The sequence below is a fragment of the Dermochelys coriacea genome, chromosome 4 (genome assembly GCF_009764565.3).
Source record: "Dermochelys coriacea isolate rDerCor1 chromosome 4, rDerCor1.pri.v4, whole genome shotgun sequence".
Taxonomy (NCBI): Eukaryota; Metazoa; Chordata; order Testudines; family Dermochelyidae; genus Dermochelys; species Dermochelys coriacea.
The window spans coordinates 120510707-120537880 of NC_050071.1; the positions used below are offsets into that span (position 1 = coordinate 120510707).

The 27174-nt window shown below is 40.1% G+C and overlaps 1 protein-coding gene across 5 annotated transcripts in view; it reads right to left on the reverse strand.

Annotated features, from left to right (window-relative positions):
• The window catches only part of PPP2R2C (protein phosphatase 2 regulatory subunit Bgamma), a 295114-nt gene that overhangs the window by 154199 nt on the left and 113741 nt on the right, over positions 1 to 27174 (reverse strand). The gene's annotated exons all lie outside the window — the stretch shown is intronic.

The following is a 27174-nucleotide window of genomic DNA, read 5'->3' on the forward strand; positions in this document are numbered from 1 at the left end:
AAAAATTTTCACAGTGACAAGTGAGTTGGGCCCATATATGTTTTGTTGTTTTCAGTTTCTCTTCTTCAACTTAACAACAAATTAGCATGGTCACATCAACAAATCAGCGTGTATACACATATTAGAAAACAGTTCAAGTGCTATGTCATTTTGTTGGTAAAAGAAGTGCATACCTAAGTGTTTTACACCAGATGACCTCTACATCTTCAATTGCTTCAAGCTTCCCACTCAGCTTCTGCATGTTTTTGTCCACTTCCTTCTGGTTGAGCCAGCTCTTTCAATGTGCCATGTGTGAGCCATGTTATACTGCATGCAAGGCACTGCAAAACACTCAGCAGATGGTCCACGGAGCGAAAGTTGTGGTGCAAGTTTCTTGTAATGTTCTGGCTTCTCAACCTCATTTTAATGTTCCATAAAAGGTATTTCAAATCAAGGCTCAAGTTTATCAGAACGATTATATCTACCATTGGCTTGGGTTTGAGGATTAAAAAAGGGTCCATATAGTAACACTGATTTGCAGTGATGAAGTATCCATTACAAAAACTCTTAGTTTGGTAAAGAATAAATAAGTTCCATTTAATAAAAATATTTTAACATACTTACCAAACAACTGGAGTTCAGTGGCCATAATATCAACATCTGGGTAAGTGTTCACATCTGAAATATTTAGATGCCATATGTAGATCTAGGGTATTTTGCAAGAATGTTAAAAATTACAGTCCCTGTTTATAAACTACGGTGCCATCAACTACGCATCCCATGGCTTGAAAAAATCTATTCTTTCTAGGATTTATTATTGTTTCTGTACAACTAAATGAATTTTTAGCTAAATGTTTTTAGAAAGTCTGCAGTGCAAATTCTCATAATTTGAATTTTCAACCAAAAGTACTTGTGAGTTCTCATTGTGGAAATGTTTCCTGGTTCCATTCAGATCATCCGATTGTAAACGTTGGCTGGACAGATTAGTCCTTCCATAAAGTGGATAGATATTGTTGTGAGATTTGTATAAAGTGGCTGGTGGCCAGATGGTATAGCACAGTGTCTAGAAACAAAAAAAGTTGCCTTTACCCACTGAAATGTACCTAATACAGACACCTAATACAGACTTTCATGTCTAGTGCTAAAATGTCAAAAAGACAATGACTTGAGCATGGCTTGCTCTCCCAGAGACTAGATCACAGAGGTCTGAGATATCTTTTTTTATCCAAATAGCAAAGATATAACTATTCTCACTTTTGATCTACAGTAGTTTTTTCTATTCCCCAAATGTACCAAAGAATGTAAGGTATACGCTGCCCAACAGAATATTCTCTTCAACCTGCACTACTTAGAGCTATTAACATCTAATTCATTTTGTTCTATTGTGATATCAGTCAAAGGAAAGAGGATCTGATGGAAAACGTTCAATATATATGATATAAGTATTATGCAGCTTAATATATTTGTTTATCTGTGTCTAAATACTGTATAATTGTGTGCCTTTGTCAAAAAGTCCTTAATGTAGCTTACTTTACAGTGTGGTACTAAATTAAATCAAGTTTATATCCCTTTAGAAAACATATGTGCAGAGTAGTAAATTACAGGGATTCCAAAGTATTAAATGTATGACTGTTAGTTATTAATGTATGACTGTTAGTTATTATTAGGTATTGGTATTATATTACAGTTCAGGTACTTCCCAAACAGTGAATTTCTAACTGCATACAGAGAAATTAATTCCCAGAGAACTCATCTTCCTCTAGTTAAAAAATTATCACTAGGCCTATTTTGGGAAATGAGTGAGGTGAAGAAAAAAGGAAAACAGTAAAACTACTTTTTTAATCATGTATTATTTTACATTTGTTCCTTTTCTAACATACTTTTCTTTATTTCATGCTTGCTGAATCTCTCCACGTTCCAGCTGCACAACGGTTGCTATTAACAGCACTTCACCCATAGTTGAACCATTTTTTAATCTAGGGGAAAAAATACTCTATTGTTCAGTTCCCTAGTTATGAGAATTTTTTTAATTAAAAACTGAAACCAAACTGCTGCCGCAGTACTGAAAACTTACAGCTGCTCAGATGTAATCACAGCAGCGGGGTAAAAGCACAGAGGTGGAATTTTTAGAGCAGAATTGCTTCACACTTGGCTGTGTTGTGGATTAGCTTTGCTTTCTGTCTGAGACAAACAAATTTGTAATTTAAAAGTTTTCTGCTCCTGTTTGTTTTTTCTTCTTGGCTAGAGGGCTAAAGTATGAGTCATGAATGGAGTTAGTACAGAACAGAAATGATGTACTGATGGGTTCCACACATTCCAAATTTGCGAGGGTCAAAATATCTACAGTACAAATTATTCCCATTGGTTGCGTTGTCTCATTTTTAAACAATATAAGGCTCCTTTTTCAACCTACTGCATGCCCCTTCTTAACACCATACAATGGGCACATTTCAACGCCAAGTTCCAGGAGGTAGAGCAATGGTGTGTAACCTGTGACCTGGGCACACTTATTTCCTTTGAGGTGCTCCTTTGAGGTGTTAGCCTCCAGAGTACTGTATTAAGAAAATGTGTATTTGATTATGAGCTGAAAGTGAGAGCAAACTGAAATGTCTGAATCAGCTCTGTTGCTTGGACAAAGGTAGGAGCCTGACAGACTGAGGGAGCTCCAGGGAGAGCACGGGAGCTCACTAGGCCCTTCCTAAACCTCGGGCAGCCTGCCCAGCTGCCCAGGATAGGGGAAAAAAGGAAAAGCTGAGAACCAGCAATTGGTTATAAATCTCTGATTTTCTGATCCAGACCAGATTAGAACAGCCTTGTTGTTGCTCTAAACTTGTGCCAACTAGCTATGTTCCCAAAGATGTGTGTGGCAGCTAAGGAAAGGCAAAGTACAACATGCTCCCACAACGCCCTTCCCAACCCCCAGAACATATTCCTGATGCCAGGGTCTGCAGAGAGGGAGATATAGAAGCTGTGGATGCTAGTTTTACACTCACTGGAAACTCCCATGAACTGGGGGAATCCCCAGCCACACAGAGGCGACGTGTGGGGTGGGGGTAGGGGGTATGCAGGGTCACGTCCCTGTCCCCCCACAGGATTTCTGCCTTCCATTTAGCACAGAGGTTTTCCAACTGTGGGGCACACCCACCTAGGGGACCCCCACCGTTTGAAAACTGTCACTTCCTACCAGGAGCCCGCAGATCAGAAGCTGGTGGGAGCCGCCTGGGCCCCTGGCTCTCCGGGCTGTGGGAGCCAAGGCGCTGGCTGCCCGCCCAGCAGCCTTCCCTGCCCTGCTCCCTGAACAGGGACGTCTTTGTACGGCTGGGTGCTCCCCAAGCAAGGCAGGTGGCACAGCTCCAAGATGCACCCCCAACGTGCTCTTGCCTCTCCCCCAAAAGAGCCTGGCACCAGCCGGCGATGCCCCCTGCCTGCGGAACCCAGCTGCCATACAATGCTCCCCGAGGCACTCGCTTGCAACTGCCCTGGTGCTTCAGGCTCTGCTACTGCTTCTCAGCTCAGAGAAGACGTGTGCAGCAGTCACGTGCCCCCCAAGAGTTACGCTTCGTCTCTGACAGCCAGACATGTGCAGGTCAGCTCTGCTCCCTTCGTGCTGCCTGCGCCACAGAAAATATATTCTAAAGTACCTCGACCTTTCTGAAATAACACGTTCGGCTCTCTGGCTGGAAAGGTTGGACACAGAAGAACTCAAACATTAATGCTTGGTAAAGTACTAATACTGCCTTACAGCTACATTTTAAAATACAAACAAGCAAACATTTAAAAACAGTGAAGTGCTTTCTGACATGATTTAGAAACGTGCAAAAATCAGGACATGGAAAAAATACTGAGCATTTATTAACACATTCCATTGCCAAACCACTTTGCAAACATTACCTCTGTAAATCAGAAAGATGTCCACTGATTTCAATGAGCTTTGCATCAAGCCCTAGGTTGACATCCATGCAATAAGTGTGATATGAAGAGAAACCCAAATGAGGATATTTAGCACAGTGACCAACCAATACATACACATCTTCTGCAGCAAGAAGTATCACAAAAAGCAATGTAAACACAATTATATTGATTAATGGAATTTATTTTCAAATACAAATAGTCTACCAAAACAGGGCTCAACCTTCCATTCCCAGTGTGGGCAGAACTTCCACTGAAACACACTGCCAACTCCTTTCTATGGACACTGCAGTGTCTGCTCTTTCTGCCTATATGAACAGAGCCTGACACTCTTTACCCACTCCATGTTCTTTTTGTCTCTTTGGAATGCACTGTACAGGATGTGGACAAGTATCTGGGGAATAAGGAAAAATCAGTTTCCCTCTCCCTTTCCATTTGTCTTTTTTTGTGAAATGTTTGTTTTTGGGGGTACGGGTCTTTGTATGAATGGAAAATGTCTCCTCTTGGGGAGAGATTATGTGACAGGTGAATAGGGTGACTGAGGGAACTGAGGACAATACCTGCTGTTAGGGCAATCCTCTTGGGTACAGAAGAATTCTATTCTATTCATATTCTTACACCAACCTCATCATTGAACCAGAAGGCACCTGTTTTTTAGGTTCCTTCATCAATTCATTTTGACTTGAGGAAAATTCATGTGGGTGAATCTGAAAGGAGTATTTTGCATTCCTCCTGAATGAGTATTTAGTTGAGTAATGTCGGGTCTGTTAATAAAGCCTATGTATGCCCTTTAACAGGATATCATTCAGATCTGGTATGCATCACCAAGAGCTAATGTATTGGTCTTGCCCTTGAGTAGACATCACCTACATACAAGGAAGCCTGCCCTGTCTACCTAGGTGTTTATACCACTCAATTTCCTCACTTGCTGAGGGGATTTGTTCAAAGGAAAGGAATCAGTCTTGAGACTCTTGACATAACTTTTGACTTTGTCCTTCCATAGAAAGTCTCCATATGTTGAGCATCGTTGGAAATCTTTTGACCAGTTGCGCAAGCTGTCCTGACCATGTTTGAAATAATTAACTCATAAAACATGCCCTCCTGACTCCGAGGTTTGGTAACAGCAATCCCTCTTAGCAGGGCTTACAATGATGCTGGACCATCACTTGCAGAAGCATGACTATTTAGTGGGTTGAACCTATTTGACTATCATGATACCGTTTTTTCCCCAGACAGCACTATAAGTAGGTGCCAAAGTAATGGGGGAATTCTTCTCTCTCTTCATTTATTCATTCATTCATTCATTAACATTGACAATGTTAATTTAATTTAACGTATTAATTGAAATTAATGTATTTACAACACATTTACAACAAAAACCCCAAAGAGTTTGCAAACTAATCTAACTAGGTTGGGTATCAATCAGTAGCGGTACAGCTTTGGCAGCATGTGCCTCAGTGCGGGCTGTACAAGCCTATGCAGAACCTCTCTTGTGCACTGCTGAAGCTTCACTGCTCTGGCATCTGAGCTAGCTAGATTTATGTCTACACCAGGGGCAATCACACTGTGTAAGTGCAGTGTAGGCATATACAAAAATGAAGCTAAAGGGTCAGATGCAAACTTTGAATAGCTTGTTCATGGTTCCCATTAAAATCAGTGCATGTGCTTGAGTTAGGGCAAAATTTGGCCCAGAAAGGGGAGAAAACTAGTTTACAAACTAGCTGTACAGATTCCCTTCTCCAAAAGATTATTTTAAAGGTTATTGAAATAAGGAATTTTAATTTAAAACAGTTTTTATTTTCATACAGTTGACCTATCTTGAACTATCTCGCTATATATGCCAAACTGTTTTCCTCCAGCATCAGCCATAAAACCTCTTTCTGCTTGTTTTTCTTTCAATACATATTGCAGCCACTACAAAGAAAACCATTTAGTGCATTAAATATCTGAGTTCCCCTTGTGTTCACCATTCAATTTCACTGCACTGTAATAACAACAACAAAAAAGAGAGTACAGCACAGCACTTATATTATTTTCTCTCTGGAATGTAGTGCTACTGATCAACTGGGAGTATTCACTGCGTAGTGGGAGGTTGGGGGGGGCGGAGCAGTTCTGTTTGTTTTTTCTAAGCCATTCTTTTTTTTTGGCAGGGGAGCACTGAGACTGAATAGCCTCGTTTGAATATAGTAAGACTCCAGAATGTCCCACTGCCCCATTCCTGAAGCCTGTACGGCATCAACAAAACCACAGAATGGGGACAACAGGAGCAGCAGTGAGTGATTGTGTGGATGCAATTCTCCTGATCATTTCCCATGATTATATACGCTACTATTAGGTCAAGTTGCCTCTCTGCAACAGAATACTTTATAAAGGTGTGGCATGAACCCTAGGCTGAGAGTCAGGAATTCTAAACTGGCATGATTCACTCTTTGTTACCATGGACTAATCATTTACTCTGTGCCTCAGTTTCTCTATAAGAGGAAATGGAGATGAATAAGTGCTAGCATTCACAGGGGTGTTATAGGGATATTTAATATTTGTAAAGCACTGTGAAGATGTTGAATATTAATTAGGACTATACATTGCGCATTACATATTAAGACTTGTTCTGTTAATTTATGGTATCAAAAATGGAATGCATAGTGCCATATCAAAAATCTTTATTCAAAAGCATCATCAACAGAAGTTCATGGACAAAAGGGTGGTGGATGGTTAGTTCGGATGTCCTTTCTACAACATACTACCCCGTTAGTTCATATCACATGCAACATCCCTAGGAAGAAAAGTTATACATCCATACTTAAAAATTATACAAATTAATTAATGCACAGAATACCACCTAGTATAAAATTCTACTATTGCTATCATCAATAACAAAGACTTATCTTGAAGAAACCCTTTGCCCTGGTGGCTATTCATTTCATTAGCAGAGAGATTCAATGTACAGTCTAATCATATTTTAAGTCTGACAATATTATTGTGCTCTAAGTTACAGTAAGGTAACATAGCAACAGGATATCTATTTCTAGATGAAGGGGCTTGTATTCCATTTTGAAATCTACATTCCTGTTAGCCACATTTAAAGACAGAAATTAACAATCTGGAAGCATATAGTAAAAACAATAAAGAAAGCATACAAAAATTGCTCAAAACATAATTTACAAAAATCTGAATAATATTTAATGGCCAAATAAAGATACATTCAGAACAGAATAAGAATACAGATGAAATAAAATAAATCTCAGATCAGTAACAATATGGTTACATTTAGAAGCCTGCAGACCATGAGCACTTCGCTTTTCATGGGCAGTCTTAGCTGACTGGCTAAATTAAACATATAATGTACACAGAATATTTTCTCATTTTCTTTAACATTAGGACTCTGAGAATGATGGAAAGCTGAATTTATGTCCAGCTGCAGTTTTTAAAACCAACCAAGTGAAATTTAGTTTGTATGCTAGAACAACTGTGGAAATCAATTCTTAATCTATGACCTTGCTTACCACAGCTTGAAGCCTTGCAATAAATAAATGCCTTGAGCCACAAATAAGAAACATTTGGCGAATCAGAGACAAATAACACAAATCTATGTGTGTATATATAGCATCAGAAAGGTCATGTAAAATACAGTATCGGCTCCTTTCTTGCCCTAATGTAATAATATTTGAAAGGCAGGACACAGTAATTGGCTGCATTAATACCCAGGTGGTGAAAAGTCACAAGTACCTATTTTCTTTTCAAATGATAATGTTTCATCTTTTGAGAAGGATTCCTTGTAGCCTGCATGGCATTTTAATACACGCAAGAGCTTTGAAATACAGAAACTCCGAAGGAGGTCTATTTTCCTTTGTGCTAACAAATGCAGAAGTCCTTTTCTAATTCTCATTAGAGTTTCATCATGAAATTGCTGGCTGTTTTGTGTGTGGATAAAGAGGGGGAAAAAAAATCCAGGCTTGTGTGTTAATCTACCCTTATTTGCAACCTATTTGTACATATGCACACCTCCATCTTTTCTCCATGGTCTAATCTGTATCTCTCAATTTCTCTTCTGCTATTATTTATTTCTCTAATTGTATTGTTAAACCAAAAATATGGGATTAAAAACAACTCTTATTCATGTGAATAACCCTTGACTTCAGTAGTACTAAACACTTCAATAAAGACTGAAAGATAGAGGCCATACAGTTATATTTTATTATTTATTGTACCCTTTTAATTTTTAAAAAACAAATATAAAACATTTAAACCCCACACATCTTTTTATGGTATATCTGACTGAACCTACACGATGACAATAGGATACCCTGAGAGATTTTTTTTTCCTTCAGATTCTATTCTAGCAACTGCATATTTTTAAAATTAGATAGTATGAAATAGTGCTATTTTCAGTCAATTTCCCTTTTACTAATTATCTCCTCTCTGTTACATTGGGACTCAAAAGTGACACTAGCTCACACTTATTTGTGGACGACACGCTACCACTAGTTTGCACAGTGGGTATCCAAAAATGCAGATGGTGATGTTTTCCTCTATTTTTAACCTCATGTCATATGAGGCAATCTAATATGAAATGAAGGAATCTGGTGGGCCAAATGAGTCTTCAAATCAGATTTTTATGCAGATGTTCAAATCGGAATAAAGCTAGGCTGTGGCTTAATCCTGCTCTGCTGGAATGTGATGGAAGTTTTGACCCTGTTAGGAGTGCAGAATCAGACCTTGTTTGTTATGTAATGGTGATACATGTTTATACCATATGATATAGCAAGTTTAGGGTCTGATCCTACTCCCACTAAAGTTAGAAGTTTTGCCATTGACTTCAATAGAACACAATCGGGAAGCAATTATAATCAGTGTAGTGGCAACAGAAGGCAACCTTTAGTTTCTCAAGGGAATTAGTAAAAGGTGTACGTACAGTTTGCAAAAGAACTTGTATCAGAGCTCTGATACAAGTTCAACAACCCACTTATACTGGGTAGAGATATTTTATGAACCATATACACAGACTGAAAGAACCTAACCTTCCAATATGAAACAAAATTTGGTATAATCTCAAAGTAAGGAACTGAATGCTAAGAGCAGAGTAACTGTGTAGATAATTAGAAAAAACAATATGCACTTATATAATTGTAGCATATACCCAGCTTTTGACATTAGATGCTAATAATAAAAAATAATAATAAGTGAGATAATGGTGGCCAGGACATCATTTCCGTTTGCCAAAAGTGTCACAAGATCTTTAGTATCTACATGTGCTACCACAAAACAAAACTATCCTACTATCCTCTGGTTATCCACCATGCTGGGGGGAGCGTGACGGGGGAGAGGAGATACTATTTAATACATTTTCTTAGTCACTCTTAACTTTTTCCTTATTGGGATCCTTCCAGGAGCCCCATTCATGATACCAGGATCTAGCAAGGATTGCCCTCTCCTTTAGCAATAAGGGAAGGACAGGTTTAACATGACTCCCAGATTGAGAGCCCTTAAATTAATGGAAGAGGGCACCTCAGACAATACTGGATCTGACCCCAAATCAGTGATGTGCTGATGGACTGTCTTCAGAAAATGCAGCAAGCCAAACCTTCCTTTTTGAAAAAAGCCTGCCTTATCACTATAAGAATTACAGTCACAATCACTGATGTCCACTTCTAGCCCTGAGCCCCCAACTAACCAACCAACCGAGGAAATAATAAAATTAAATTAACAAAATAAAAAACCTCTACCTGAAGCAAAGTTTTGACTCTGAAAAGAATAATAATGCTTAGTTCTTTTCGCCAGTACATCCCAAATCACTTTCCAGTATTCTCATTTCACAGGCACAAAGGTGAAGTGATTTGCCCAAAGTCACCCAGTAGGCCAGTGGCAGAGCCAGGAATAGAATGCACGTCTCCTGACTCTCAGTCCAGTGCTTTATCCAGTACATCACACTACTCTGGAGAACCAGAACTTCCACAAAGTCAACTTGGGGTCTTTGCTATTGATTTTACATGAAAAAGTGCTTAGCTACTATGGTGATGGATGACAGTACACAACTAAGTAGAGACACAACTTATTTGCTCTCTGAAACCCTTGGGAAAATTCCCCCACCAAACTGAAGGGTGAGTTGAAGCAATTTCCCTGTCCGTAGCAAAGCTCATCCGCTCTCTGGATACTGTTCACTTAAGCTCATATCAACACTGCTGGAGAGCAAAATTTTTGCTTTTGGGATGCATCAGACTGAGCCAAATGTCAAGTAGTTTAAAATAAAATGCCAGTGAAGAAAACCCTACACCTAGGCCTACCACACTCCCACAAAATTTCAATTTACCCAAACAATCTGAACATGAAATTTCATGTTCAAACTACCCTCAACTATGTCATCATCAATCATTGCAGGATACTTTTCAGGATCAAATTACAAATATTTCCAGAAAAGTACATTTAATGTTAGTGCTGCCACCTTTCTAGATTATAAGAAAATGCTTTTGTTCACATGGGAGAACACATTAAGATTCCCAATCATTCTGCACTCTTCTACATGAGCACACGAGCCTCCTGCCCCCAGTACACGGGTTTACTGCAGGCTAAGGGGGGGAATTTTTGTGGAAATGGTGCAAAGAGGGCTTAGCATGGGCTGGGACCTAACCCAATATGTAGTTTCAAAATCTGAACTCTAGAAATAAAGGAGAAAATCTGGCAGTGATCACTCACACAATGGGTTGAACCACTAAGGGAACAAGTTTTCTAACTTGTCCCTCAGCAATGGGTGCTAAGCACTGTCTGACCCCATCTTCACCAGCAGCCCAACCAACACCAGCTGAGATGGAGCTGAGGGAATCCGATTTCACCAGAAATAATTGTCAATCATAGATCTTTTCATAGCGCAAGTACAGCCTGGGAGTTTTAACCTGGTAATGGACCCAGCTCCTGTCTGTGTGGGGACCAAGAACCCAGAGAAGTCTTTGAAAACCTGAGTCTCGCAAGTAATAATAATAGTTTGCATTTATAAAACACCTTTGATGAGATGATCTCAAAGAGCTTTCCAAACATATGTTAATTAGGCCTCTTCACAAGGTGGATAAATATTAGCATTCCCATTTCAAAAATGCGGAAACAGAGGCACAGCAAGTAACTTGCTTAAGGTCAGACAGTGAGTCAGTTGTAGAGCCACAAATAAAACCCTAACACATCTCCTGACTCCCAGTCCTGTGTGCTAACCATTAGACAACACCCCTTGCCTACATCTACTATGCCACAGCTGATTTTATCTACTGTTATTTTTTGACAAACCAAACCTCCTTTGCATAGTCTCTGAAATGAGCCCCTAAACAAACACACCCAACTCCTTTTTAAATCAGTAGAAACTATGGTCCTGGGTGCAAGATCAGGGCCTGTGTTTATAGATTTGAATCTCTAAGTGTAACAATTTTTTCCTTAAGAAGCATGTCATGTTTACATTGCAATATACAGCTGATCATAGCCAATAACCATTAGAAAATTATTTAAGACGCAACATTGGTGGCATAAAGAAGTGTATTCACTGATAGTCTTTTATGCTGACATAGGGCTAACTGCTTTAATTTGTCCTCAAAAGAAAAAGCTATTGATTTATTATAACTACAGGGGGGAGCCCTCCTATACAATGATTTGTGACACATACTGATTTATGGCACTGTTTGAAAGACTTTTTTTTTTTTACATTTAATCAATTAAATGAAAAATGGATTGAAAAGTAAATAAGTAAATCATGATTAAAAAATAGTATTTTACTACATTCTACAGGCAATTTTCATCCATCTATTTATTTTTTAGTATTTCCCCAGGAACAAAGATGGAAATATTTTGAATACCTGCAGTTTGATTTGTTTGTATCCCTTACACAAAGCACTTCAAACAAGTCAATCAAGCTTGAGAAAAAAGTAAGGACTTTGGCAAGACAAAATAAGAGAAAGAGACTCAGTGGTAAAAACAATTATAACAACAAGTGACCTCTGCTTACTAGACATCTTGCTTACATCTACACTTCAGTAAAAGACCTGCAGCATGGCCACGGCCAGCTTAGGCTCGCGGGGCTCAGGCTGAGGGGCTAAAAATTGCAGTGTAGACATTTGAGCCTAGGCTCTGAAACCCAGTGATGGCAGTGGGTCTCAGAACCCAGGCTGGAGTTCAACCTCTAAAGTCTACACTGCAATTTTTAGCCATGTAGCCTGAACCTTGCAAGCCCAATTCAGTTGACCCAGGTGCAGACTCGGGCCAAGGATTTTTTATTGCATTATAGATGTACCCTTGAAAGAACTCGTAGCTGAGACAAACTGAATACAGTTCTCACCTGATTAGCTAGATTCAGTGCTCAGATACAATGGTGATAGTCAACTTAAAAAGTACTTCAGATATGTTTTGGACCCTCATGATGCAACTTGATGTATTGGATCCTGGTTCAAGTCTTGGATGCAGTAACATCCAGAATACACACAACAAATTTAGCCACTGGATAGAAGACTCAGCTATTGGTTTAAGTCTGGGCTCTCTGGCCAGCAGTTAGTAAGAACAGTACATACGTATAAAAAGCCTTACAATACAATAAAATAAAATGCTGGCCCATACTAGCAGAATACTTTGACAATACAACTCTCTTTAGAGTCCACTTGGTCTAATGTGCCCATCAAAATCCACCACAAGCTACACTCATCGGAGCTCTGTAACTATACTGGGTTATAATGAAAAGGGAACTTCGTATGTGGTTAGACAGCTGGTGTGTTGGAACCACCGCGTATCAAGCTGATCAGTGTTGTCACTATTAGCTTGTGCGCCGCCTATCTATTGTACCCACCTGTTGTCCCTTATCTTATACTTAGATTGTAAGCTTTTTGGGGCAGGGACCATCTCTGTTACGTGCTCACACTGGACCTTGTTTGTGGACCCTTGGTGCCACTGTAATACTGCTACTAATAATATATAACTGAGCATAACTAATTACTTGTTCAGCCAGGCAACAAATTGAATGAAATCCTGGCACCATTAAAGTCAATGGGAGTTCTGCAGTTGACTTCAGCAGGGCCAAAATTTCACTCATCATATCATCACTGCAATTGTCTTCTTGGATGATATATCCTGTTCCTCATAAGGGAGGCTTCTATTTTCACTCATAACCAATATCAAAAATTCACCTATTTTTTCTGCTTGGACTGATGTTTCTCTCTGTCAAGTGTCTCTCCCCTCAAACAGAGCCTCCAGCTTGGAAGATATTGATTAAACAAATTTTAAAAAGACCTTATAGTATCATAGAATATCAGGGTTGGAAGGAACCTCAGGAGGTCATCTAATCCCACCCCCTGCTCAAAGCAGGACCAATCCCCAACCAATCCTTCTTTGGTCCATATGACCAGCTCGGGCAGTGTTTTCAACCTTTACTCATTTGCAGATCCCTAAAAAATTTCAAACAGAGGTGTGGACCCCTTTGGAAATCTTAGACATAGTCCGACCACAGGCTGAGAACCACTGAGCTAGGGAATTGATCCTCAGTATGTCCTTTTTTTTTTTTTTTTTTTTTTTTTTACTATTCACCTACGACCACTGACACACAAGCCTGGGTGTGCACAACTCAAAAAAAAAAAAAAAAGCAAGCTACTGTGCAATTAGAATAGTAAAAAGGAACCGGCCAGTACTGGATAATCTCTGGTCTAAATAGACTCTTTAAAGACTTTTTTGTTGGTCACTTGCAAACCCTTGGTATCAAAGAGGACAAGCCTAGCTGCAAGATGGGGAGTCTTTAAAAGGGGCCAGTCCAATTCAGTCCTAAAGCTTGTGGAAGGCTGAAACTGCATTTATATTCCCAAGGACTACTACAAAGCTAGATGATTATTTTTTACTTTTTTATTTTTAACTTACTTGGTTAGTGTCTTATTTAAATCCCTTTGCTTTTCAATAAACATCCTCCAGCCACAGAAAATCAACCATCTGGAGTTGCGCAACTTTTTAAAGACAGGGTAATAGAGGTCAGATAAAGAGAGAAGTGGTGGATGAAGGACTGGGAACAAAATGAGAAGAATGCAAACTTACATGGACTCTGGCCTGTAGATAAGCAGGAAGGAGAGCTATTGGTAAAATAACACTCCAATATTTTGGGTCAGGTAAAATTCAGGGGTTGATTAAATTAATCTTAAATATGCAATTTATTATAGTACTGCCTAGAGAGGCTGTAGCATTACAGTTAATGGTTTTATGATCACTTTTCCTGCTGACAAAACCCCGTTAAGGGAGTTTATGTCACAACAAGAAGGTTTCAGAGTAGCAGCCGTGTTAGTCTGTATTCGCAAAAAGAAAAGGAGTACTTGTGGCACCTTAGAGACTAACAAATTTATTAGAGCATAAGCTTTCGTGAGCTACAGCTCACTTCATCGGATGCATTTGGTGGAAAAAACAGAGGAGAGATTTATATACACACACACAGAGAACATGAAACAATGGGTTTATCATACACACTGTAAGGAGAGTGATCACTTAAGATAAGCCATCACCAACAGCAGGGGGGGGAAGGAGGAAAACCTTTCATGGTGACAAGCAGGTAGGCTGATTCCAGCAGTTAACAAGAATATCAGAGGAACAGTGGGGGGTGGGGTGGGAGGGAGAAATACCATGGGGAAATAGTTTTACTTTGTGTAATGACTCATCCATTCCCAGTCTCTATTCAAGCCTAAGTTAATTGTATCCAGTTTGCAAATTAATTCCAATTCAGCAGTCTCTCGTTGGAGTCTGTTTTTGAAGCTTTTTTGTTGAAGTATAGCCACTCTTAGGTCTGTGATCGAGTGACCAGAGAGATTGAAGTGTTCTCCAACTGGTTTTTGAATGTTATAATTCTTGACGTCTGATTTGTGTCCATTCATTCTTTTACGTAGAGTCTGTCCAGTTTGGCCAATGTACATGGCAGAGGGGCATTGCTGGCACATGATGGCATATATCACATTGGTAGATGCACAGGTGAACGAGCCTCTGATAGTGTGGCTGATGTGATTAGGCCCTATGATGGTATCCCCTGAATAGATATGTGGACAGAGTTGGCAACGGGCTTTGTTGCAAGGATAGGTTCCTGGGTTAGTGGTTCTGTTGTGTGGTGTGTGGTTGCTGGTGAGTATTTGCTTCAGATTGGGGGGCTGTCTGTAAGCAAGGACTGGTCTGTCTCCCAAGATCTGAGAGAGCGATGGCTCGTCCTTCAGGATAGGTTGTAGATCCTTGATGATGCGTTGGAGGGGTTTTAGTTGGGGGCTGAAGGTGATGGCTAGTGGCGTTCTGTTGTTTTCTATTTCCCCATGGTATTTCTCCCTCCCACCCCACCCCCCACTGTTCCTCTGATATTCTTGTTAACTGCTGGAATTAGCCTACCTGCTTGTCACCATGAAAGGTTTTCCTCCTTCCCCCCCCTGCTGTTGGTGATGGCTTATCTTAAGTGATCACTCTCCTTACAGTGTGTATGATAAACCCATTGTTTCATGTTCTCTGTGTGTGTGTATATAAATCTCTCCTCTGTTTTTTCCACCAAATGCATCCGATGAAGTGAGCTGTAGCTCACGAAAGCTTATGCTCTAATAAATTTGTTAGTCTCTAAGGTGCCACAAGTACTCCTTTTCTTTTAACAAGAAGGTTGGCTTTCAGCAGAAACTTGACATTAAATATGTGATTTTAAAAGGCACCTTTGTGGTTTCAGAAAAGCTTCAGGTTTTCTGAAAAGCAAGGTTTTCCAGGCATTTATATTATATTTTGAAGTGTTTGGAACCAGATTTCCTCCACCACACCCAATATTTGACAGTGCACAGAGTGGGCCAAATACCCCTCTTTTGCTTTTCTACAGCCAACCCCACTAGGATTATTCAGAGAAGAATGTGGACTAGTAATTTTTTAAATGATAGGCCAGGCTCTCCAGTGCTCCGCTTCTACTCGGCTCAGAACAGAGGGAGGGCTGCCACAGACTCACTTAGGGCCCTGGTCCCAGCTTGAGCCTACTCTGACTTGCACCATCTGGCAATACTCCCTGAGGGACTATCACACTATGGCCACTCCCCTCTTTCTTACCCCTCGCCAGACCTTATGTGCCCCATGCACTGGAGGCTGCAGGAGGGAGGTGTAGGAGCTGTCCATGTCCAATGAAGTGAGCTGTAGCTTACGAAAGCTTATGCTCAAATAAATTTGTTAGTCTCTAAGGTGCCACAAGTACTCCTTTTCTTTTGAGCTGTCCATGGTAATTCTGTACCACCTGGGGGATTCCTCCACACCAGGGGTATTCCAGCAGAAGAGTTACAGGCAGTCTCCACCTCTCCTTTTTCCCCCACTCAGGCAGCACAAAGGGAGCAGAGTAGATCAGAGAAGCTAATCCCAAATATTTTACTATGCATTCAGGATTATATGCGGATTATCACACTGCACTGAGGATCGAGGGGTTAGCTTATTCATAATGCAACAGACTGAAAGGATAAATAAAAGATGTAAATCACAAACCTTGCAATCGTAAAGTGTCAGTGACTCGCAACAGATGCATTCACACTGCTCCTATTTCTTTATAATGACGATGAAGAGTGTTTGATTATTCTATTGTCCTGGTAACCCCTGTAAGCATCCTAAAAGAATGACAGCTAAGGAAGCATAGCAGAGCAGTTTAAGGTTCAGTAATGGAATGGGTTGCTTCCCTCGACCTGATTTGAAGAGAGAAATCAAACAGAAAAAATATTTAAAATAAAATGAGTGATCTTACTTTAATTCATCAAAAGGAGGCGATGTAGAGTTAAGGCTGTTCTATCTCTAATTTACTCTGTGGTGTATGTATCCATTCAACTAAGTAGGTTTCTATATGTACTGCAGCCTTACATTTTTAAAGAGACAACTTGTTGCCCTTTCAGGAGGCACAGCAAATGCAGCCCATTGCAGTAGGGACATACGCCGTATTGTCACTTGGAGACTTTGGGGTGTTTGTTTTTTCCTTGTTTTGTCATTCACACTGAAAGTATATGGTGGTCTTAGGTGCATGCAGACTGATATTTTTACACTGAATAGCACCTTACTATATGTGTGCCCCTCTAACTGTACTGGCACTGCTTATGGAGTAAGGTGATCAACACTGAGACCTAAATGAGTAACCCATATAATTCTACTGCTGTAACCCTCATCCTCCTTCCCTCTCCTCATCTTATTGTTCATCACTCTCATTCCTTATGTCACATCTAACATTTAGATTGTAAACTCTCTGGGGCATAGACCAAGGGTGAAATCCTAGCCCCACTGAAGTCAATAACAAAACTCATATCGATTTCAAAGGGGCCAAGATTTCACATCATCTCTTTCTTTGCCTTCTGCCAAAACATTAATATGCCTTTGAACACTATAAAACAAAAAACAGTGATCCTTATTATTACATGCCTGGTTTGGATTTTAGGTTTTCTAACTTTGAACTGATGGCAGGTAATGAGTATCATATGACCAGTATCCCAGATGAGAAATAGTACAGACATCTGCGTGTCTTGAGTAGAGCTAGATTCACCATTTGTCTTGCATTGCTTAAGTACAATGTGGACTGGTATTCTAATCTAAATGCCAAACCCCCAACCACAGGAGGAAGATATCCTGTTAGCTGGCACTGTTTATCAAGTTTTCAGGATGGATGAGACTTGAATGGCCTGGAATTTGTTGATGCTAATCATACCTTCAGCATCATTCCAACATCGTTCTGTGCCTAAATCACCTAAAATAGCTGCTCAGCTGTTTCTTTTGCAAGGCATTTTAAAATTAACTTGGATACATTCAATTAATTTATGTTATAAAACTGATCCCTTGAGTGGAGAACTCATCATTTTTAGTTAATATTACAGCATTAACATTTTATTCATTTACCATTTTTTCTTCATGAAAATAGGTCAATGACTTAGAAGGAGTGAGAACAGATTTCCACATCTCAGTCTAGTCTATAAGCACATTTTAAAAACACTAATCCTGCATAATCCAGCTGGCATGTAGCACAAGAAAAATTTTATAAATATTCTAGAAGAGAAATATCGTTGGGAGGGAAATGCTGCAAACAATGATCCGTATCAGTGTGAAATCAAGAACACTGTGGATTGAAAAATATTGTTACCACAGGCATGGCACAATTCAATTTATGTTCATACTTCTCTTTCTCTGTGCCCCTCAGAAGGTTAGGCTCAGAGACAGTAGGAGATCTACTTTGAACTCGTCAAGTTCCTCTGCAACACATAAGGAAATGCATACAGCTCCCATTGAAAGCAACTGAGATTGTTCCAAACAACAAATTACTTGCATACTTATGCTTACAGTTTGTTTGGCAAGAGACCCATAAGGCCAGATTCTGCTTCCTCTTGTTCATGTGCCTGAAGGGATGGAGTGAGGACAGGGAAGGGAGTCCTCACATACAAATACACTTGGGCATCCTTGCCAGGGCAGCCCAATTCCCGCATCATTACTATTCGTAAGAGCCCTTAGTGCAAGCACCTGGACAGTCAAAGCACAGCCAGCAGTGTGGACCCCAAAAGAGGACAATGTGAGGGGAAAAACAGCCTCACCTCCTTTCTGCACAGGCCGGTGGTTCAGAAAGCTGTGTTGGGGAGTGCACAATGCACTTCCAAAACAGCAGCAGCAGCCACTCCTCAGCACTCGTGAAGCATTTTGCCTTCCTTTGTTCTCTCCAGGGACGCTGACTTTGGGAAGTGCCACTGATGCTACTAGGGACACAAGCTAGACCCTCAATTTTTATATGCCTCTTCTAATACAAGACAGGGATTCTCTGAGACAAGCACCATGCTCACAACAGAATGCCACCAGGCAGTCATCGTGAACCATTGAGTAAGGTCTCTGTAGCACGCAGCAACTCGAAGCCAGCTTCTCCCAGCTGGCCCTTTAAACTACTCCCACCTAACTCTGCCCAGATTGGAAACAGTCTTTCAAAAAACAAACAAACAAACAAACAAACAAAAAACTTGAATAAAATCTTCACAAGCAAACGTCCCTTCTCTCCAGAGTTCCAGCTGGGGGAGGGGTGTTCAATCCTCTTCCATATTTTTTGGAGACAGTCATATAGTTCCATCTCATTCTGCCTGGCCTCGGAGCAGGAGAGGTTACCAGGCATCTCCTGTCCTTCCAGCACTTCTCTGATATAAGGAAAGAGGCAGAGCTCCTTCCCAGAGCTACTCCTGGTTGTCTGAGAAAAAGGGGAGCTCTGCCCCAAGAGGCTGGTGTGGGTGTAACATGAATTGTAACCTCGGACTTTCCACTCACCAATTACCAACCACGGCCAGTTCCTCTCTCTGAGCATCCATCTTTGTTGCTCCTTCAACCTCTCTCTGCCCCAGGCCTCATGGAACAGGACAGCCTGGCCCCAGTGACTTCCTCCTTTGGCCTTAAAGGGTGAGTATACCCTGTAACAGTCTCCTACTTTTGATAAGAAAAATGAAGATGGATTCATCTTCATCTGCAAACCAAGGGCCAAAATTTGCCTTCAGATTTGCCACTAAATCAATGAGGATTTCATGCAAATATCCAAAGACAGGATCTGGTTGATAACTAGGGTGCCCAGATAGCAAGTGTGAAAAATCGGGAGAGGGGTGGTGGGTAATAGGTGCCTATAAAAGACAAAGCCCCGAATATTGAGACGGTCTTTATAAAATGAGGACATCTGGTCACCCTTTGAGTTCAGTGCTCAAGTTATTCAATCTCAACTTGACCTGTCCATGTAAATCCAAGCTATCCTCAAATCTGGTCTAATTTTTTTTCTTGAAGTCTAAGTCAGTTCAATTTCATAGGAACGTAATCTCTTTTCTTTCACTAAAGATAAACTTTCATTGACTTCTTAATATTTTGATTAAACTGTGTGCTCTTTTACAAAAACAATCTGTCTAAAGAACATTTTCCTACATTTCATAAGCAAACAAAAGCCTTGGTTTACCTTTTTTATGTGGAAGCACATATTGGACTTGACTATGCTATAGCCAGTCTATAAAATGTCAGAACTGCATGGGCCAATACCCACTGAAGTCCGTGAGAATCTTTCCATCAACTTAAGTGGGCACCGTATTGGCCCTAAGGTAGCAATTGAGGACAACATTCAAGAATGAATACATCTGTTTTTTTACACCCACTTTAGAGACTCTAGGGCCTGGATCTCTCTGCTTTCTGTTGGTTTAACGCTAAATTTGCTCTGCACACCTCATTTGAAAAGAACATTCCCCCTTCCAAATGTAAAGTCAATCCTTCTCAATACTCTAAAACTCACCATTACTACTGTCAAGAGAGGAAGTTTGGAAAACTCATTTCATTTTGTGGCAGATTTCATTAGCTTCTCTTTTGGAAAAATTCAATGCCAATTTGTGATGAACCCTTTTACGCTGATACACAAATCACTGGCATAATGTGGATAACATGGCATTTTAATATGACAATGGGGAGAAGACTCAGACTCTGTATAATCTTTTGCTTTTTGTCTGAATATATTACCCGGGGGGTTGTAGCATTTTGTCTCTAAATATTTTTGTATTTGGATGTTAAAAACATTTTGCAGAAAGATTCAGGGAGAGAGACTTTCAAAAGTGTCTTAAAGGATTTAGGAGCACAATGGGACTTGTGCTCAGAAATCTCCTTCGTGCTTTTGAAAAATCTCCCCCATCATAAAATTAAATAGAAGAGTGGAAAGATTGCTAGGCATTCTGTATATAAGAGAATTCCTGTTTCAACATCTCTGTGGGCCTGGATAGCTTCAGACACAGAAGAACTCTGTGTGTGTGTGTGTGTGTGTGTGTGTGTGTGTGTGTGTGTGTGTGTGTGTGTGTGTGTGTGTGGGCGCGCGGGCACAATGAAGGAAGGTAATTACTGTTGCTTTTGTAATGTACTAAGTGGTCAACAAGGTGATGGTTTTACACTTATGGAGTATCAGAGAAACAAGGTGAGTGAGGTAATATCTTTTATTGGACCACCTTCTATTGGTGAGAGAGAGAGAGAGAGAGCGCGCGAGAGGTTTTCAAGTTTATATAAAGCTCTTCTTCAGGTCTGGGAAATGTCCTCAGAGGGCATGTCTACACTTCAATTAAATACTTGCGGCTGACCATGTCAGTTTGTAATTGTTTGCTGATACCACATATGGGGTGGTAGGTGACAACTAGAGGTGTGCAGTCGGAAGGGGAGAGGGGCTACATCTGTATTGAAGCAGGTTCTCTCGGGGTATGTGAGTGACTCATTCCATGATGTGATCTACTCCTCTGGTGGAGTATCCTTGTTTGGGGAAGGCAGTTAAGTGTGTAAGGTGTATATCCCAGACTTTCTCCTCTGAGCATATTCTGTGATAGCTGAGTATCTAACTGTAGATAACTGATTTCTTGGTGTGTTTGGGATGGTTACTGAACCTGTGAAGGTAGATGTGGTGATCCAGGGGCTTCTTTTATATATTTGTCGGTAGGGTTCCATTGTTAAAGCTGATCATGGAGTGCATGAAATTGATGCTAGTGTGGGAATATTCTAGAAAGTGTTTGATGGGTGGTGGTTGTTTAAGTGGTGATGGAAATCTCTGAGGGAGTTCAGGTCATCTGCCCAGCAGATTAAAATGTCATTGATGTACATCAATGGTTTCGTGGTGCAATTGTTCAGAAATTCCTCCTCAAAGTGAGCCATGAAGAGACTGGTATATTGGGGGGCCATCCTAGTACCCATGGCTGTTCCCAGAGTTGGGACAAAATCTTTGTTGCTGAATGTAAAATTGTTATGATTGAGGACGAAATGGATGAATTTGGTGATACATTTAGGGTGGATATCTGAGGGTTGTGTCTTCTTGATATTTGAGGCATGCACAATGCTTTCATTTTGAGGGATGTTGGTGTAAAGGGAGATGAAAAACATGGTAGCAAGGATGGTGTTCTGAGACAGGCTATTAATGTTGTTGAGTTTCCAAAGGAAGTTGGTTGTGTTCTGGAGGAAGCTGGCTCTTTGTTTGGTGAGTGGTTTGAGGATGGTTTCTGCGAGTCCGGATATTCCTTCAGAAAGGGTGGGCTATAATGGGTCTGTCTGGGTTCCCTTGTTTGTGAATCTTGGGAAGCATGTAGAAGGCCCCTGGTGTGAGTTCGTGGTGGATGAGGTTGTAGAATGTCTCTTGGAATTGTTTGGGGAAGGATTTTATGATATATCCTCAGATACAGTAAACACCTTAAACACACTAAGCAATCAGTTATCTACAGTCAGACACTCAGATACCACAGAATACATTCAGAGGAGAAAGGCTGGGATATACACTTGAATACTCCCACATGGGGTACCCAGCAAAAAATTACAAGACATACTCAATGAGGACTATCCCCTGAAACAAATCTTTCCTGAACCCTCTCTTCTGGCCTTCAAACAATTCCCAGCCTCTCCAAGCTCATCATCAGAAGCAAGCTCCCCACAGATCAGGACACACCAACTCAAAGCAGCATCAGACCATACCAAAATAACAGATGCAAAACCTGTAGTCATATCTCCAATGTCAATACCCCCCCCCACAACACACCTTTCAAGATCCATGGGTCCTACACATGCCTCTCACAAGATGGGGCGTATCTCATCCAGTGCACTAAATGCCCCAACAACAACTATATAGATAAAACCAGACAGTCCCTATGCTCTCAAATGAACTCTCGCTAAAAAATGATAAGACAAAAACACCATATCACCTATGAGTGAATACTTTGCACAAAGTGATCACTCCATATCTGACCTCTCAATCTCATTCTCAAAGAAAACCTGCACAATACCTTCAAAGACGAGCCTGGGAAGTTAATTCAGAACTTTGCTAGGATGCTTAAAATCATGGATCGAATAGAGACACTGGATTTACGGCTTACTAAAACAATCTATAACCCACTTAATCACACATACACACCTCTGCCACCTTTTTTTTCCTTCTTCCTTTCCCCTCCCCCATGACTATAGAGGGCCACTTCACCTTGAATGGCCCCTTGAAATATGTGTTAACTACTGATTCTAAATAATCTATTCCACCTTGTATTTAGCTTGGATACTCTGAGTAGATTTCCCAGATGCGAAGAAGAGCTCTGTGTAAGCTCAAAAGCTTGTCTCTCTTTTCAAAATAAGTTGGTTCAATAAGGATATTACCTCACCCACCTTGTGTCTCTAATATCCTGGGACCAACATGGCTACAACAACACTGCAAACAACTTACGGAGTAAGAAAATTACAAGATAGATGGGAAATATCAAAGGAAGATTTCCCATCAGCCCTAGTAGTGCGCATAAAGGAATGAACTATAGGGAAATGATGATAGTTCAGTCCTAGGCCTTTGCTGAGCATGCTAGCAAGGGAGCAAGTTAGCGCCAATTGCGATTCTTTATGTGTGCTGTGTCTGCAGCTACCCCCTCCAGGCACTGGCCTGAGACAATCAATTTCAAGTTCTAAGGTCTGTGAGTCAGGACATTGTCTTTCTTTACGTGCCTGTAAAATGCATCAGCACACTGTTTATTATTTGTACAATGGTAGAGCCTGAAGGTCACAGCCAGGATCAAGGCCTCTGTTTGCCACGTACTGTACAAACACAAAGGAAAGTGTGTTCCTTACCCTAATGAGCTTACCAAGTTAGAATCTGATCCTGCAAAGAGTTCCGTGCAGGCAGACACCTGCTCCCATATGGAGGGCATTGCAATATCAGGGCCAAATTTATTAAGTGATGTATAAATAAAACATACAAACAAGTTTCATGTAGGCCACCAAACAGCCACCAGTTGATAACGATTTTCAATCATTAATGAGCTGGGCTGGATTTAAACTTGTGACACAGAGATCAATAATGAGCAAAAACTTAAATCATCTGCAAAACTTGGAAAGGTTTCAGAGTAGCAGCCGTGTTAGTCTGTATTCGCAAAAAGAAAACGAGTACTTGTGGCACCTTAGAGACTAAAATTTACTTGAGCATAAGCTTTCGTGAGCTCCATTTCATGATGCAATCTGATGAAGTGAGCTGTAGCTCACGAAAGCTTATGCTCAAATAAATTTGTTAGTCTCTAAGGTGCCACAAGTACTCCTTTTCTTTTTGCAAAACTTAGAAAGAGAGAGGTAACAAATTAATTCCAATGACCACACATTATGTGTGGTAACATTCTGGTAGTTCATGGTAATTACATGATAAGTCATTAAAACTATTCTTTTATATCCTGATCACTGAGTATTTAGTTTAAGGATCCAAATGATATAGGAAGCACAATTATTTCCCTGCAGATTGTGGGGACATATGCTTTGCTTATAAACATCTTGCCTCTGCTGCATTTCAGTCATTTATATTTACCAGACTATTGGTGACATGTAAAACATTTTTCAAGCGCATCAAATAAAATGACAGGTTTCAGAGTAGCAGCCGTGTTAGTCTGTATTCGCAAAAAGAAAAGGAGTACTTGTGGCACCTTAGAGACTAACAAATTTATTAGAGCATAAGCTTTCGTGAGCTACACGAAAGCTTATGCTCTAATAAATTTGTTAGTCTCTAAGGTGCCACAAGTACTCAAATAAAATGCTTGCTTTTGAAAATGCCACATTAACACTTCTTTTTAGAGCACTACAAGTGTTAACTCTTTGAATGCCCCATTCCAGCAATTAATGTGTTATGGAGGATACTTTTAGGCACCTGAAGTAGAGTGAGGGTTAATGATCATCATCCTTGGATCACCACGTTTCTGAAAAGTCTCATGGTTTTTATCTTTATTTATCTCGATGATTTTGAGGTTAAATGGACATCAAACTCACTCACTCTAACTCAGAAACTATGTATAAATGTCACAGGCTAGTTTAACTTTCAGTTACACCCAACCTCTGCACATCATCAAGAATCCTATTAAAAACACTAATATAAAACTACTGGTAAAGAAGTGATACTAAAACCATTGCACATTTCTAACTACAGCATAAACCTAATCCTTCAGTCCTGATTCAGGGGACAAGTCCCAATTTAGTCATTTGAACTAGTCATGTGAGCAAGGCTTCATGATCATTCTGCCACACTTACTTGCATGGACTAATACCTTGATTTGCAAACACTCTTATTGAAATCAATGGAACTATTTGTGGGGTAAGGCACTATTCAATGTGAGTAATGGTGGCAGGATATGGCTCTTTATGAAGTAGAATTCAAGGACAATATACAAAGCATTAGAAAAACGAAAATGGTATAAATACAATATGAGCAGACTGAAGTCTATCACCATTCTATTATACTATTGTTAATCTAACTATATTTTGGTATTTAAGTTGAAAATGGACTACACTGCAATACTACTTTATTTGAGGTAAGTTATGCAATTATTTTTAAAGGTTCATGTAAACCAGAGATGGACTTAAAGCTAAAGTCTGGATTCAAACCCCCACAAATTTGGGGAAATTCAGCTCTGGATCTGAATACTGCAGTTCAGGCCTACCTTTAAACAAAAAAAATGACAGACTTCTGATCTGTGATGCATTCACAAAATCCATTTCACAGTGTTTGGGCAGTCTTGTGCAAACTTCATTTAAGGTGACTTATTAGTTATGTAAGTTGAATACTTCTAATAATACAATTCCTAAGGTTACCCTACCATCTATGACAGACTCTCAAACAGATATTTACTTCAAAATTAAAAAAAACAATGTAGATGTTCAAACACCTTTGCATAAACACTGATCAGGTGTTCTACACATGGTAATAATTTATCATATAAAATTAAATTGAGAGGGAAGAAAACGAAGTAAGAAAGGATACAGCCATGGGTAGGAGAATGGACATAAGGAGGAAGAGTAGTGTACATACCAGTCTAATAGGTGATATTAGCAGTAGAATGTCCGTGCCTAATCAGGTAAAGAATGTGAGAGAAGCCAAACAGCAAAAATTAAGATGTTTGTACACTAATGTGAGGAGCCTAGGTAACAAAATGGAGGAACTAGAGCAACTGGTGCAGGAAATGAAACCAGATATTATAGGGATAACAGAAACATGGTGGAATAGTAGTCATGACTGGACTACAGGTATTGAAGGTTATGTGCTATTTAGGAAAGACAGAAATAAAGGCAAAGGTGGTGGAGTAGCATTGTATATCAATGATGAGGTAGACTGTAAAGAAAGAAGAAGTGATGGAATGGATAAGAGAGTCTGTCTGGGCAAAAATCATATTGGGGAAGAAAGCTACTAGAGCCTCCCCTGCGATAGTGCTTGGGGTGTGCTATAGACCACCAGGATCCAATGTGGATAAGGATAGAGACCTCTTTAATGTTTTCAATTAAATAAATACTAATGGGAATTGTGTGATCATGGGAGACTAACTTCCAGATATAGACTGGAGGACAAGTGCTAGTAATAATAATAGGGCTCAGATTTTCCTGGATGCATGTGATAGCTGATGGATTCCTTCACCAAGTAGTTGCTGTACCAACAAGAGGGGATGCCATTTTAGATTTGGTTTTGGTGAGTTGGGAGGACCTCATAGAAGAAATGGTTGTAGGGGACAACCTTGGTTCGAGCGATCATGAGCCAATTCAGTTCAAACTAAATGGAAGGATAAACAAAAACAGATCTGTGACTAGGATTTTTGAAAAGGGCTAACTTTAAAAAAATAAGGAAATTAGTTAGGGAAGTGGATTGGACTGAAGAACTTGTGGATCTAAAGGCAGGAGGAGGCCTGGAATTACTTCAAGTCAAGGTTGCAGAAACTATCAGAAGCCTGCATCCCAGGAAAGGTGAAAAAACTCGTAGGCAGGAGTTGTACACCAAGCTGGATGAGCAAGCATCTCAAAGAGGTGATTAAGAAAAAGCAGAAAGCCTACAAGGAGTGGAAGATGGGAGGGATCAGCAAGGAAAGCTACCTTATTGACGTCAGAACATGTAGGGATAAAGTGAGAAAGGACAAAAACCATGTAGAGTTGGATCTTGCAAAGGGAATTAAAACCAATAGTAAAAGGTTCTATAGCCATATAAATAAAAAGAAAACAAAGAAAGAAGAAGTTGGACCACTAAACACTGAGGATGGAGTGGAGGTTAAGGATAATTTAGGCATGGCCCAATACCTAAACAAATAAATACTTTGCCTCAGACTTTAATGAGGAGCTTAGGGATAATGGTAGATGACAAATGGGAATGAGAATATGGAGGTAGATATTACCACATCCGAGGTAGAAGCCAAACTCGAACAGCTTAATGGGACTAAATCGGGGGGCCCAGATAATCTTCATCCAAGAATATTAAAGGAATTGGCACATGAAATTGCAAGCCCATTAGTAAGAATTTTTAATGAATCTGTAACCTCAGGAGCTGTACCG